The following is a 15,874-nucleotide window of genomic DNA, read 5'->3' on the forward strand; positions in this document are numbered from 1 at the left end:
ATATGAAGATCTTGTCTCTGTATATGAAGATCTTGTCTGTGTGTATGAAGATCTTGTCTCTGTATATGAAGATCTTGTCTCTGTATATGAAGATCTTGTCTCTGTATATGAAGATCTTGTCTCTGTATATGAAGATCTTGTCTCTGTATGTGAAGATCTTGTCTAGCCTGTATATGAAGATCTTGTCTCTGTATATGAAGATCTTGTCTCTGTATGTGAAGATCTTGTCTAGCCTGTATATGAAGATCTTGTCTAGCCTGTATATGAAGATCTTGTCTAGCCTGTATATAAAGATCTTTTCTAGCCTGTATATGAAGATCTTGTCTAGCCTGTATATAAAGATCTTTTCTAGCCTGTATATGAAGATCTTTTCTGGCCTGTATATGAATATCTTGTCTAGCCTGTATATGAAGATCTTGTCTCTGTATATGAAGATCTTGTCTCTGTATATGAAGATCTTGTCTAGCCTGTATATGAAGATCTTTTCTAGCCTGTATATGAAGATCTTGTCTCTGTATATGAATATCTTGTCTCTGTATATGAAGATCTTGTCTAGCCTGTATATGAAGATCTTGTCTATCCTGTATATGAAGATCTTGTCTCTGTATATGAAGATCTTGTCTCTGAATGTGAAGATCTTGTCTCTGTATATGAAGATCTTGTCTCTGTATATGAAGATCTTGTCTAGTCTGTATATGAAGATCTTGTCTCTGTATATGAAGATCTTGTCTCTGTATATGAAGATCTTGTCTCTGTATATGAAGATCTTGTCTAGCCTGTATATGAAGATCTTTTCTAGCCTGTATATGAAGATCTTGTCTCAGTATATGAATATCTTGTCTCTGTATATGAAGATCTTGTCTAGCCTGTATATGAAGATCTTGTCTCTGTATATGAAGATCTTGTCTCTGTATATGAAGATCTTGTCTCTGTATATGAAGATCTTGTCTCTGTATATGAAGATCTTGTCTCTGTATATGAAGATCTTGTCTAGTCTGTATATGAAGATCTTGTCTCTGTATATGAAGATCTTGTCTCTGTATATGAAGATCTTGTCTGTGTATATGAAGATCTTGTCTCTGTATATGAAGATCTTGTCTCTGTATATGAAGATCTTGTCTCTGTATATGAAGATCTTGTCTCTGTATATGAAGATCTTGTCTCTGTATGTGAAGATCTTGTCTAGCCTGTATATGAAGATCTTGTCTCTGTATATGAAGATCTTGTCTCTGTATGTGAAGATCTTGTCTAGCCTGTATATGAAGATCTTGTCTAGCCTGTATATGAAGATCTTGTCTAGCCTGTATATAAAGATCTTTTCTAGCCTGTATATGAAGATCTTGTCTAGCCTGTATATAAAGATCTTTTCTAGCCTGTATATGAAGATCTTTTCTGGCCTGTATATGAATATCTTGTCTAGCCTGTATATGAAGATCTTGTCTCTGTATATGAAGATCTTGTCTCTGTATATGAAGATCTTGTCTAGCCTGTATATGAAGATCTTGTCTCTGTATATGAAGATCTCGTCTCTGTATATGAAGATCTTGTCTCTGTATATGAAGATCTTGTCTCTGTATATGAAGATCTTGTCTCTGTATATTATGAAGATCTTGTCTCTGTATATGAAGATCTTGTCTCTGTATATGAAGATCTTGTCTGTGTATATGAAGATCTTGTCTCTGTATATGAAGATCTTGTCTCTGTATATGAAGATCTTGTCTCTGTATATGAAGATCTTGTCTCTGTATATGAAGATCTTGTCTCTGTATGTGAAGATCTTGTCTAGCCTGTATATGAAGATCTTGTCTCTGTATATGAAGATCTTGTCTCTGTATGTGAAGATCTTGTCTAGCCTGTATATGAAGATCTTGTCTAGCCTGTATATGAAGATCTTGTCTAGCCTGTATATAAAGATCTTTTCTAGCCTGTATATGAAGATCTTGTCTAGCCTGTATATAAAGATCTTTTCTAGCCTGTATATGAAGATCTTTTCTGGCCTGTATATGAATATCTTGTCTAGCCTGTATATGAAGATCTTGTCTCTGTATATGAAGATCTTGTCTCTGTATATGAAGATCTTGTCTCTGTATATGAAGATCTTGTCTAGCCTGTATATGAAGATCTTTTCTAGCCTGTATATGAAGATCTTGTCTCTGTATATGAATATCTTGTCTCTGTATATGAAGATCTTGTCTAGCCTGTATATGAAGATCTTGTCTAGCCTGTATATGAAGATCTTGTCTCTGTATATGAAGATCTTGTCTCTGAATGTGAAGATCTTGTCTCTGTATATGAAGATCTTGTCTCTGTATATGAATATCTTGTCTCTGTATATGAAGATCTTGTCTAGCCTGTATATGAAGATCTTGTCTAGCCTGTATATGAAGATCTTGTCTCTGTATATGAAGATCTTGTCTCTGTATATGAAGATCTTGTCTCTGTATATGAAGATCTTGTCTCTGTATATGAAGATCTTGTCTCTGTATATGAAGATCTTGTCTAGTCTGTATATGAAGATCTTGTCTCTGTATATGAAGATCTTGTCTCTGTATATGAAGATCTTGTCTGTGTATATGAAGATCTTGTCTCTGTATATGAAGATCTTGTCTCTGTATATGAAGATCTTGTCTCTGTATATGAAGATCTTGTCTCTGTATATGAAGATCTTGTCTCTGTATGTGAAGATCTTGTCTAGCCTGTATATGAAGATCTTGTCTCTGTATATGAAGATCTTGTCTAGCCTGTATATGAAGATCTTTTCTAGCCTGTATATGAAGATCTTGTCTCTGTATATGAATATCTTGTCTCTGTATATGAAGATCTTGTCTAGCCTGTATATGAAGATCTTGTCTCTGTATATGAAGATCTTGTCTCTGTATATGAAGATCTTGTCTCTGAATGTGAAGATCTTGTCTCTGTATATGAAGATCTTGTCTCTGTATATGAAGATCTTGTCTCTGTATATGAAGATCTTGTCTAGTCTGTATATGAAGATCTTGTCTCTGTATATGAAGATCTTGTCTCTGTATATGAAGATCTTGTCTCTGTATATGAAGATCTTGTCTAGCCTGTATATGAAGATCTTTTCTAGCCTGTATATGAAGATCTTGTCTCAGTATATGAATATCTTGTCTCTGTATATGAAGATCTTGTCTAGCCTGTATATGAAGATCTTGTCTCTGTATATGAAGATCTTGTCTCTGTATATGAAGATCTTGTCTCTGTATATGAAGATATTGTCTCTGTATATGAAGATCTTGTCTCTGTATATGAAGATCTTGTCTAGTCTGTATATGAAGATCTTGTCTCTGTATATGAAGATCTTGTCTCTGTATATGAAGATCTTGTCTGTGTATATGAAGATCTTGTCTCTGTATATGAAGATCTTGTCTCTGTATATGAAGATCTTGTCTCTGTATATGAAGATCTTGTCTCTGTATATGAAGATCTTGTCTCTGTATGTGAAGATCTTGTCTAGCCTGTATATGAAGATCTTGTCTCTGTATATGAAGATCTTGTCTCTGTATGTGAAGATCTTGTCTAGCCTGTATATGAAGATCTTGTCTAGCCTGTATATGAAGATCTTGTCTAGCCTGTATATAAAGATCTTTTCTAGCCTGTATATGAAGATCTTGTCTAGCCTGTATATAAAGATCTTTTCTAGCCTGTATATGAAGATCTTTTCTGGCCTGTATATGAATATCTTGTCTAGCCTGTATATGAAGATCTTGTCTCTGTATATGAAGATCTTGTCTCTGTATATGAAGATCTTGTCTAGCCTGTATATGAAGATCTTGTCTCTGTATATGAAGATCTCGTCTCTGTATATGAAGATCTTGTCTCTGTATATGAAGATCTTGTCTCTGTATATGAAGATCTTGTCTAGCCTGTATATGAAGATCTTTTCTAGCCTGTATATGAAGATCTTGTCTCTGTATATGAATATCTTGTCTCTGTATATGAAGATCTTGTCTAGCCTGTATATGAAGATCTTGTCTAGCCTGTATATGAAGATCTTGTCTCTGTATATGAAGATCTTGTCTCTGAATGTGAAGATCTTGTCTCTGTATATGAAGATCTTGTCTCTGTATATGAATATCTTGTCTCTGTATATGAAGATCTTGTCTAGCCTGTATATGAAGATCTTGTCTAGCCTGTATATGAAGATCTTGTCTCTGTATATGAAGATCTTGTCTCTGTATATGAAGATCTTGTCTCTGTATATGAAGATCTTGTCTCTGTATATGAAGATCTTGTCTCTGTATATGAAGATCTTGTCTAGTCTGTATATGAAGATCTTGTCTCTGTATATGAAGATCTTGTCTCTGTATATGAAGATCTTGTCTGTGTATATGAAGATCTTGTCTCTGTATATGAAGATCTTGTCTCTGTATATGAAGATCTTGTCTCTGTATATGAAGATCTTGTCTCTGTATATGAAGATCTTGTCTCTGTATGTGAAGATCTTGTCTAGCCTGTATATGAAGATCTTGTCTCTGTATATGAAGATCTTGTCTCTGTATGTGAAGATCTTGTCTAGCCTGTATATGAAGATCTTGTCTAGCCTGTATATGAAGATCTTGTCTAGCCTGTATATAAAGATCTTTTCTAGCCTGTATATGAAGATCTTGTCTAGCCTGTATATAAAGATCTTTTCTAGCCTGTATATGAAGATCTTTTCTGGCCTGTATATGAATATCTTGTCTAGCCTGTATATGAAGATCTTGTCTCTGTATATGAAGATCTTGTCTCTGTATATGAAGATCTTGTCTAGCCTGTATATGAAGATCTTGTCTCTGTATATGAAGATCTCGTCTCTGTATATGAAGATCTTGTCTCTGTATATGAAGATCTTGTCTCTGTATATGAAGATCTTGTCTAGCCTGTATATGAAGATCTTTTCTAGCCTGTATATGAAGATCTTGTCTCTGTATATGAATATCTTGTCTCTGTATATGAAGATCTTGTCTAGCCTGTATATGAAGATCTTGTCTAGCCTGTATATGAAGATCTTGTCTCTGTATATGAAGATCTTGTCTCTGTATGTGAAGATCTTGTCTAGCCTGTATATGAAGATCTTGTCTCTGTATATGAAGATCTTGTCTCTGTATATGAAGATCTTGTCTAGTCTGTATATGAAGATCTTGTCTCTGTATATGAAGATCTTGTCTCTGTATATGAAGATCTTGTCTCTGTATATGAAGATCTTGTCTAGCCTGTATATGAAGATCTTTTCTAGCCTGTATATGAAGATCTTGTCTCAGTATATGAATATCTTGTCTCTGTATATGAAGATCTTGTCTAGCCTGTATATGAATATCTTGTCTCTGTATATGAAGATCTTGTCTCTGTATATGAAGATCTTGTCTCTGTATATGAAGATCTTGTCTCTGTATATGAAGATCTTGTCTCTGTATATGAAGATCTTGTCTAGTCTGTATATGAATATCTTGTCTCTGTATATGAAGATCTTGTCTAGCCTGTATATGAAGATCTTTTCTAGCCTGTATATGAAAATCTTGTCTCTGTATATGAATATCTTGTCTCTGTATATGAAGATCTTGTCTAGCCTGTATATGAAGATCTTGTCTAGCCTGTATATGAAGATCTTGTCTCTGTATATGAAGATCTTGTCTCTGTATGTGAAGATCTTGTCTAGCCTGTATATGAAGATCTTGTCTCTGTATATGAAGATCTTTACTCTGTATATGAAGATCTTGTCTAGTCTGTATATGAAGATCTTGTCTCTGTATATGAAGATCTTGTCTCTGTATATGAAGATCTTGTCTCTGTATATGAAGATCTTGTCTCTGTATATGAAGATCTTGTCTAGCCTGTATATGAAGATCTTTTCTAGCCTGTATATGAAGATCTTGTCTCAGTATATGAATATCTTGTCTCTGTATATGAAGATCTTGTCTAGCCTGTATATGAAGATCTTGTCTCTGTATATGAAGATCTTGTCTCTGTATATGAAGATCTTGTCTCTGTATATGAAGATCTTGTCTCTGTATATGAAGATCTTGTCTCTGTATATGAAGATCTTGTCTAGTCTGTATATGAAGATCTTGTCTCTGTATATGAAGATCTTGTCTCTGTATATGAAGATCTTGTCTGTGTATATGAAGATCTTGTCTCTGTATATGAAGATCTTGTCTCTGTATATGAAGATCTTGTCTCTGTATATGAAGATCTTGTCTCTGTATATGAAGATCTTGTCTCTGTATGTGAAGATCTTGTCTAGCCTGTATATGAAGATCTTGTCTCTGTATATGAAGATCTTGTCTCTGTATGTGAAGATCTTGTCTAGCCTGTATATGAAGATCTTGTCTAGCCTGTATATGAAGATCTTGTCTAGCCTGTATATAAAGATCTTTTCTAGCCTGTATATGAAGATCTTGTCTAGCCTGTATATAAAGATCTTTTCTAGCCTGTATATGAAGATCTTTTCTGGCCTGTATATGAATATCTTGTCTAGCCTGTATATGAAGATCTTGTCTCTGTATATGAAGATCTTGTCTCTGTATATGAAGATCTTGTCTAGCCTGTATATGAAGATCTTGTCTCTGTATATGAAGATCTCGTCTCTGTATATGAAGATCTTGTCTCTGTATATGAAGATCTTGTCTCTGTATATGAAGATCTTGTCTAGCCTGTATATGAAGATCTTTTCTAGCCTGTATATGAAGATCTTGTCTCTGTATATGAATATCTTGTCTCTGTATATGAAGATCTTGTCTAGCCTGTATATGAAGATCTTGTCTAGCCTGTATATGAAGATCTTGTCTCTGTATATGAAGATCTTGTCTCTGAGTGTGAAGATCTTGTCTCTGTATATGAAGATCTTGTCTCTGTATATGAAGATCTTGTCTCTGTATATGAAGATCTTGTCTAGTCTGTATATGAAGATCTTGTCTCTGTATATGAAGATCTTGTCTCTGTATATGAAGATCTTGTCTCTGTATATGAAGATCTTGTCTCTGTATATGAAGATCTTGTCTCTGTATATGAAGATCTTGTCTCTGTATATGAAGATCTTGTCTCTGTATATGAAGATCTTGTCTCTGTATATGAAGATCTTGTCTCTGTATGTGAAGATCTTGTCTAGCCTGTATATGAAGATCTTGTCTCTGTATATGAAGATCTTGTCTCTGTATGTGAAGATTTTGTCTAGCATGTATATGAAGATCTTGTCTAGCCTGTATATGAAGATCTTGTCTAGCCTGTATATAAAGATCTTTTCTAGCCTGTATATGAAGATCTTGTCTAGCCTGTATATGAATATCTTGTCTAGCCTGTATATGAAGATCTTGTCTCTGTATATGAAGATCTTGTCTCTGTGTATGAAGATCTTGTCTAGCCTGTATATGAAGATCTTTTCTAGCCTGTATATGAAGATCTTGTCTCTGTATATGAATATCTTGTCTCTGTATATGAAGATCTTGTCTAGCCTGTATATGAAGATCTTGTCTAGCCTGTATATGAAGATCTTGTCTCTGTATATGAAGATCTTGTCTCTGTATATGAAGATCTTGTCTCTGTATATGAAGATCTTGTCTCTGTATATGAAGATCTTGTCTCTGTATATGAAGATCTTGTCTAGTCTGTATATGAAGATCTTGTCTCTGTATATGAAGATCTTGTCTCTGTATATGAAGATCTTGTCTGTGTATATGAAGATCTTGTCTCTGTATATGAAGATCTTGTCTCTGTATATGAAGATCTTGTCTCTGTATATGAAGATCTTGTCTCTGTATATGAAGATCTTGTCTCTGTATGTGAAGATCTTGTCTAGCCTGTATATGAAGATCTTGTCTCTGTATATGAAGATCTTGTCTCTGTATGTGAAGATCTTGTCTAGCCTGTATATGAAGATCTTGTCTAGCCTGTATATGAAGATCTTGTCTAGCCTGTATATAAAGATCTTTTCTAGCCTGTATATGAAGATCTTGTCTAGCCTGTATATAAAGATCTTTTCTAGCCTGTATATGAAGATCTTTTCTGGCCTGTATATGAATATCTTGTCTAGCCTGTATATGAAGATCTTGTCTCTGTATATGAAGATCTTGTCTCTGTATATGAAGATCTTGTCTAGCCTGTATATGAAGATCTTGTCTCTGTATATGAAGATCTCGTCTCTGTATATGAAGATCTTGTCTCTGTATATGAAGATCTTGTCTCTGTATATGAAGATCTTGTCTAGCCTGTATATGAAGATCTTTTCTAGCCTGTATATGAAGATCTTGTCTCTGTATATGAATATCTTGTCTCTGTATATGAAGATCTTGTCTAGCCTGTATATGAAGATCTTGTCTAGCCTGTATATGAAGATCTTGTCTCTGTATATGAAGATCTTGTCTCTGTATGTGAAGATCTTGTCTAGCCTGTATATGAAGATCTTGTCTCTGTATATGAAGATCTTGTCTCTGTATATGAAGATCTTGTCTAGTCTGTATATGAAGATCTTGTCTCTGTATATGAAGATCTTGTCTCTGTATATGAAGATCTTGTCTAGCCTGTATATGAAGATCTTGTCTAGCCTGTATATGAAGATCTTGTCTCTGTATATGAAGATCTTGTCTCTGTATATGAAGATCTTGTCTCTGTATATGAAGATCTTGTCTCTGTATATGAAGATCTTGTCTCTGTATATGAAGATCTTGTCTCTGTATATGAAGATCTTGTCTAGTCTGTATATGAAGATCTTGTCTCTGTATATGAAGATCTTGTCTCTGTATATGAAGATCTTGTCTAGTCTGTATATGAAGATCTTGTCTCTGTATATGAAGATCTTGTCTCTGTATATGAAGATCTTGTCTAGTCTGTATATGAAGATCTTGTCTCTGTATATGAAGATCTTGTCTCTGTATATGAAGATCTTGTCTGTGTATATGAAGATCTTGTCTCTGTATATGAAAATCTTGTCTCTGTATATGAAGATCTTGTCTCTGTATATGAAGATCTTGTCTCTGTATATGAAGATCTTGTCTCTGTATGTGAAGATCTTGTCTAGCCTGTATATGAAGATCTTGTCTCTGTATATGAAGATCTTGTCTCTGTATGTGAAGATCTTGTCTAGCCTGTATATGAAGATCTTGTCTAGCCTGTATATGAAGATCTTGTCTAGCCTGTATATAAAGATCTTTTCTAGCCTGTATATGAAGATCTTGTCTAGCCTGTATATAAAGATCTTTTCTAGCCTGTATATGAAGATCTTTTCTGGCCTGTTTATGAATATCTTGTCTAGCCTGTATATGAAGATCTTGTCTCTGTATATGAAGATCTTGTCTCTGTATATGAAGATCTTGTCTAGCCTGTATATGAAGATCTTGTCTCTGTATATGAAGATCTCGTCTCTGTATATGAAGATCTTGTCTCTGTATATGAAGATCTTGTCTCTGTATATGAAGATCTTGTCTAGCCTGTATATGAAGATCTTTTCTAGCCTGTATGTGAAGATCTTGTCTCTGTATATGAATATCTTGTCTCTGTATATGAAGATCTTGTCTAGCCTGTATATGAAGATCTTGTCTAGCCTGTATATGAAGATCTTGTCTCTGTATATGAAGATCTTGTCTCTGAATGTGAAGATCTTGTCTCTGTATATGAAGATCTTGTCTCTGTATATGAAGATCTTGTCTCTGTATATGAAGATCTTGTCTAGTCTGTATATGAAGATCTTGTCTCTGTATATGAAGATCTTGTCTCTGTATATGAAGATCTTGTCTCTGTATATGAAGATCTTGTCTCTGTATATGAAGATCTTGTCTCTGTATATGAAGATCTTGTCTCTGTATATGAAGATCTTGTCTCTGTATATGAAGATCTTGTCTCTGTATATGAAGATCTTGTCTCTGTATGTGAAGATCTTGTCTAGCCTGTATATGAAGATCTTGTCTCTGTATATGAAGATCTTGTCTCTGTATGTGAAGATTTTGTCTAGCATGTATATGAAGATCTTGTCTAGCCTGTATATGAAGATCTTGTCTAGCCTGTATATAAAGATCTTTTCTAGCCTGTATATGAAGATCTTGTCTAGCCTGTATATAAAGATCTTTTCTAGCCTGTATATGAAGATCTTTTCTGGCCTGTATATGAATATCTTGTCTAGCCTGTATATGAAGATCTTGTCTCTGTATATGAAGATCTTGTCTCTGTGTATGAAGATCTTGTCTAGCCTGTATATGAAGATCTTGTCTCTGTATATGAAGATCTTGTCTCTGTATATGAAGATCTTGTCTCTGTATATGAAGATCTTGTCTAGCCTGTATATGAAGATCTTGTCTCTGTATATGAAGATCTTGTCTCTGTATATGAAGATCTTGTCTAGCCTGTATATGAAGATCTTGTCTCTGTATATGAAGATCTTGTCTCTGTATATGAAGATCTTGTCTCTGTATATGAAGATCTTGTCTCTGTATATGAAGATCTTGTCTAGCCTGTATATGAAGATCTTGTCTCTGTATATGAAGATCTTGTCTCTGTATATGAAGATCTTGTCTAGCCTGTATATGAAGATCTTGTCTCTGTATATGAAGATCTTGTCTCTGTATATGAAGATCTTGTCTCTGTATATGAAGATCTTGTCTCTGTATATGAAGATCTTGTCTCTGTATATGAAGATCTTGTCTAGCCTGTATTTGAAGATCTTTTCTAGCCTGTATATGAAGATATTGTCTCTGTATATGAAGATCTTGTCTAGTCTGTATATGAAGATCTTGTCTCTGTATATGAAGATCTTGTCTCTGTATATGAAGATCTTGTCTCTGTATATGAAGATCTTGTCTAGCCTGTATATGAAGATCTTGTCTCTGTATATGAAGATCTTGTCTCTGTATATGAAGATCTTGTCTCTGTATATGAAGATCTTGTCTCTGTATATGAAGATCTTGTCTCTGTATGTGAAGATCTTGTCTAGCCTGTATATGAAGATCTTGTCTCTGTATATGAAGATCTTGTCTCTGTATGTGAAGATCTTGTCTAGCCTGTATATGAAGATCTTGTCTAGCCTGTATATGAAGATCTTGTCTAGCCTGTATATAAAGATCTTTTCTAGCCTGTATATGAAGATCTTGTCTAGCCTGTATATAAAGATCTTTTCTAGCCTGTATATGAAGATCTTTTCTGGCCTGTATATGAATATCTTGTCTAGCCTGTATATGAAGATCTTGTCTCTGTATATGAAGATCTTGTCTCTGTATATGAAGATTTTGTCTAGCCTGTATATGAAGATCTTGTCTCTGTATATGAAGATCTTGTCTCTGTATATGAAGATCTTGTCTCTGTATATGAAGATCTTGTCTCTGTATATGAAGATCTTGTCTCTGTATATGAAGATCTTGTCTCTGTATATGAAGATCTCGTCTCTGTATATGAAGATCTTGTCTCTGTATATGAAGATCTTGTCTCTGTATATGAAGATCTTGTCTCTGTATATGAAGATCTTGTCTCTGTATATGAAGATCTTGTCTCTGTATATGAAGATCTTGTCTCTGTATAAGAAGATCTTGTCTCTGTATATGAAGATCTTGTCTCTGTATATGAAGATCTTGTCTCTGTATATGAAGATCTTCTCTAGCCTGTATATGAAGATCTTGTCTAGCCTGTATATGAAGATCTTGTCTCTGTATATGAAGATCTTTTCTAGCCTGTATATGAAGATCTTGTCTCTGTATATGAAGATCTTGTCTCTGTATATGAAGATCTTGTCTAGCCTGTATATGAAGATCTTGTCTCTGTATATGAAGATCTTGTCTCTGTATATGAAGATCTTGTCTCTGTATATGAATATCTTGTCTCTGTATATGAATATCTTGTCTCTGTATATGAAGATCTTGTCTAGCCTGTATATGAAGATCTTGTCTCTGTATATGAAGATCTTGTCTAGCCTGTTTATGAAGATCTTGTCTCTGTATATGAAGATCTTGTCTCTGTATATGAAGATCTTGTCTAGCCTGTATATGAAGATCTTGTCTAGCCTGTATATGAAGATCTTGTCTCTGTATATGAAGATCTTGTCTAGCCTGTATATGAAGATCTTGTCTAGCCTGTATATGAAGATCTTGTCTCTGTATATGAAGATCTTGTCTCTGTATATGAAGATCTTGTCTCTGTATATGAAGATCTTGTCTCTGTATATGAAGATCTTGTCCAGCCTGTATATGAAGATCTTGTCTCTGTATGTGAAGATTTAGTCTAGTTTGTATATGAAGATTTGTCTAGCCTGTATATGAAGATCTTGTCTCTGTATGTGAAGATCTTGTCTCTGTATATGAAGATCTTGTCTCTGTATATGAAGATCTTGTCTAGCCTGTATATGAAGATCTTGTCTCTGTATATGAAGATCTTGTCTCTGTATATGAAGATCTTGTCTAGCCTGTATCTGAAGATCTTGTCTCTGTATATGAAGATCTTGTCTCTGTATATGAAGATCTTGTCTAGCCTGTATATGAAGATCTTGTCTAGCCTGTATATGAAGATCTTGTCTCTGTATATGAAGATCTTGTCTCTGTATATGAAGATCTTGTCTCTGTATATGAAGATCTTGTCTCTGTATATGAAGATCTTGTCTAGCCTGTATATGAAGATCTTGTCTCTGTATATGAAGATCTTGTCTCTGTATATGAAGATCTTGTCTAGCCTGTATATGAAGATCTTGTCTAGCCTGTATATGAAGATCTTGTCTCTGTATATGAAGATCTTGTCTCTGTATATGAAGATCTTGTCTCTGTATATGAAGACCTTGTCTCTGTATATGAAGATCTTGTCTCTGTATATGAAGATCTTGTCTCTGTATATGAAGATCTTGTCTAGCCTGTATATGAAGATCTTGTCTAGCCTGTATATGAAGATCTTGTCTCTGTATATGAATATCTTGTCTCTGTATATGAAGATCTTGTCTAGCCTGTATATGAAGATCTTGTCTCTGTATATGAAGATCTTGTCTATGTATATGAAGATCTTGTCTCTGTATATGAAGATCTTGTCTCTGTATATGAAGATCTTGTCTCTGTATATGAAGATCTTGTCTAGTCTGTATATGAAGATCTTGTCTCTGTATATGAAGATCTTGTCTCTGTATATGAAGATCTTGTCTCTGTATATGAAGATCTTGTCTCTGTATATGAAGATCTTGTCTCTGTATATGAATATCTTGTCTCTGTATATGAAGATCTTGTCTCTGTATGTGAAGATCTTGTCTCTGTATATGAAGATCTTGTCTCTGTATGTGAAGATCTTGTCTAGCCTGTATATGAAGATCTTGTCTCTGTATATGAAGATCTTGTCTCTGTATGTGAAGATCTTGTCTAGCCTGTATATGAAGATCTTGTCTAGCCTGTATATGAAGATCTTGTCTAGCCTGTATATAAAGATCTTTTCTAGCCTGTATATGAAGATCTTGTCTAGCCTGTAGATAAAGATCTTTTCTAGCCTGTATATGAAGATCTTTTCTGGCCTGTATATGAATATCTTGTCTAGCCTGTATATGAAGATCTTGTATCTGTATATGAAGATCTTGTCTCTGTATATGAAGATCTTGTCTAGCCTGTATATGAAGATCTTGTCTCTGTATATGAAGATCTTGTCTCTGTATATGAAGATCTTGTCTCTGTATATGAAGATCTTGTCTCTGTATATGAAGATCTTGTCTAGCCTGTATATGAAGATCTTTTCTAGCCTGTATATGAAGATCTTGTCTCTGTATATGAATATCTTGTCTCTGTATATGAAGATCTTGTCTCTGTATATGAAGATCTTGTCTAGCCTGTATATGAAGATCTTGTCTCTGTATATGAAGATCTTGTCTCTGTATATGAAGATCTTGTCTAGCCTGTATATGAAGATCTTGTCTAGCCTGTATATGAAGATCTTTTCTGGCCTGTATATGAATATCTTGTCTAGCCTGTATATGAAGATCTTGTCTCTGTATATGAAGATCTTGTCTCTGTATATGAAGATCTTGTCTAGCCTGTATATGAAGATCTTGTCTCTGTATATGAAGTTCTTGTCTCTGTATATGAAGATCTTGTCTCTGTATATGAAGATCTTGTCTAGCCTGTATATGAAGATCTTGTCTCTGTATATGAAGATCTTGTCTCTGTATATGAAGATCTTGTCTAGCCTGTATATGAAGATCTTGTCTCTGTATATGAAGATCTTGTCTCTGTATATGAAGATCTTGTCTAGCCTGTATATGAAGATCTTGTCTAGCCTGTATATGAAGATCTTGTCTCTGTATATGAAGATCTTGTCTCTGTATATGAAGATCTTGTCTCTGTATATGAAGATCTTGTCTCTGTATATGAAGATCTTGTCTAGCCTGTATATGAAGATCTTGTCTCTGTATATGAAGATCTTGTCTCTGTATATGAAGATCTTGTCTAGCCTGTATATGAAGATCTTGTCTAGCCTGTATATGAAGATCTTGTCTCTGTATATGAAGATTTTGTCTCTGTATATGAAGATCTTGTCTCTGTTTATGAAGATCTTGTCTCTGTTTATGAAGATCTTGTCTCTGTATACGAAGATCTTGTCTCTGTATATGAAGATCTTGTCTCTGTATATGAAGATCTTGTCTAGCCTGTATATGAAGATCTTGTCTCTGTATATGAAGATCTTGTCTCTGTATATGAATATCTTGTCTCTGTATATGAAGATCTTGTCTAGCCTGTATATGAAGATCTTGTCTCTGTATATGAAGATCTTGTCTCTGTATATGAAGATCTTGTCTCTGTATATGAAGATCTTGTCTCTGTATATGAAGATCTTGTCTCTGTATATGAAGATCTTGTCTAGTCTGTATATGAAGATCTTGTCTAGTCTGTATATGAAGATCTTGTCTCTGTATATGAAGATCTTGTCTCTGTATATGAAGATCTTGTCTAGCCTGTATATGAAGATCTTGTCTAGCCTGTATATGAAGATCTTGTCTCTGTATATGAAGATCTTGTCTCTGTATATGAAGATCTTGTCTCTGTATATGAAGATCTTGTCTCTGTATGTGAAGATCTTGTCTAGCCTGTATATGAAGATCTTGTCTCTGTATATGAAGATCTTGTCTCTGTATGTGAAGATCTTTTCTAGCCTGTATATGAAGATCTTGTCTAGCCTGTATATGAAGATCTTGTCTAGCCTGTATATAAAGATCTTTTCTAGCCTGTATATGAAGATCTTGTCTAGCCTGTATATAAAGATCTTTTCTAGCCTGTATATGAAGATCTTTTCTGGCCTGTATATGAATATCTTGTCTAGCCTGTATATGAAGATCTTGTCTCTGTATATGAAGATCTTGTCTCTGTATATGAAGATTTTGTCTAGCCTGTATATGAAGATCTTGTCTCTGTATATGAAGATCTTGTCTCTGTATATGAAGATCTTGTCTCTGTATATGAAGATCTTGTCTAGCCTGTATATAAAGATCTTGTCTCTGTATGTGAAGATTTAGTCTAGTTTGTATATGAAGATCTTGTCTAGCCTGTATACGAAGATCTTGTCTTGCCTGTATATGAAGATCTTGTCTTGCCTGTATATGAAGATCTTATCTATCGTGTGTTCAAAGAATCGTGAGTCGTGTTCAAGTTTGTCTGACGGCCATTGGGTTAAGCTAGTTGCTACGTTTCATCTTAGGGATTTGGACGGGGGCAGTGGAGGGGGAGTGAGGGGGGGGGGGTGATCTTTTTTCTTTTACACTGAACAAGTCGTAAATTTCGTTAAAGAGTTGGCGAAGCTTAAAGTTGGAAAAGTAAACTGTACCATAACTTTTAAAGTGACTCACACGCCATGAGTTATTGTGTCACGTGACCTTAGTGGGGGAGGGGTCAAGGTCAAAATTCTCAGTTTTAACTTTTAACGTCTTTAAGTCGTCACAAGTCGG

At 34.6% G+C, this 15,874-nt stretch overlaps 1 protein-coding gene across 3 annotated transcripts in view; it reads left to right on the forward strand.

Annotated features, from left to right (window-relative positions):
• The window catches only part of LOC131931834 (guanylate cyclase soluble subunit beta-2-like), a 52,568-nt gene that overhangs the window by 21,353 nt on the left and 15,341 nt on the right, over nucleotides 1–15,874 (forward strand). The gene's annotated exons all lie outside the window — the stretch shown is intronic.

Source organism: Physella acuta, unplaced genomic scaffold (assembly GCF_028476545.2).
Source record: "Physella acuta isolate Inbredline_101_S28 unplaced genomic scaffold, ASM2847654v3 ptg002042l, whole genome shotgun sequence".
Taxonomy (NCBI): domain Eukaryota; kingdom Metazoa; phylum Mollusca; class Gastropoda; family Physidae; genus Physella; species Physella acuta.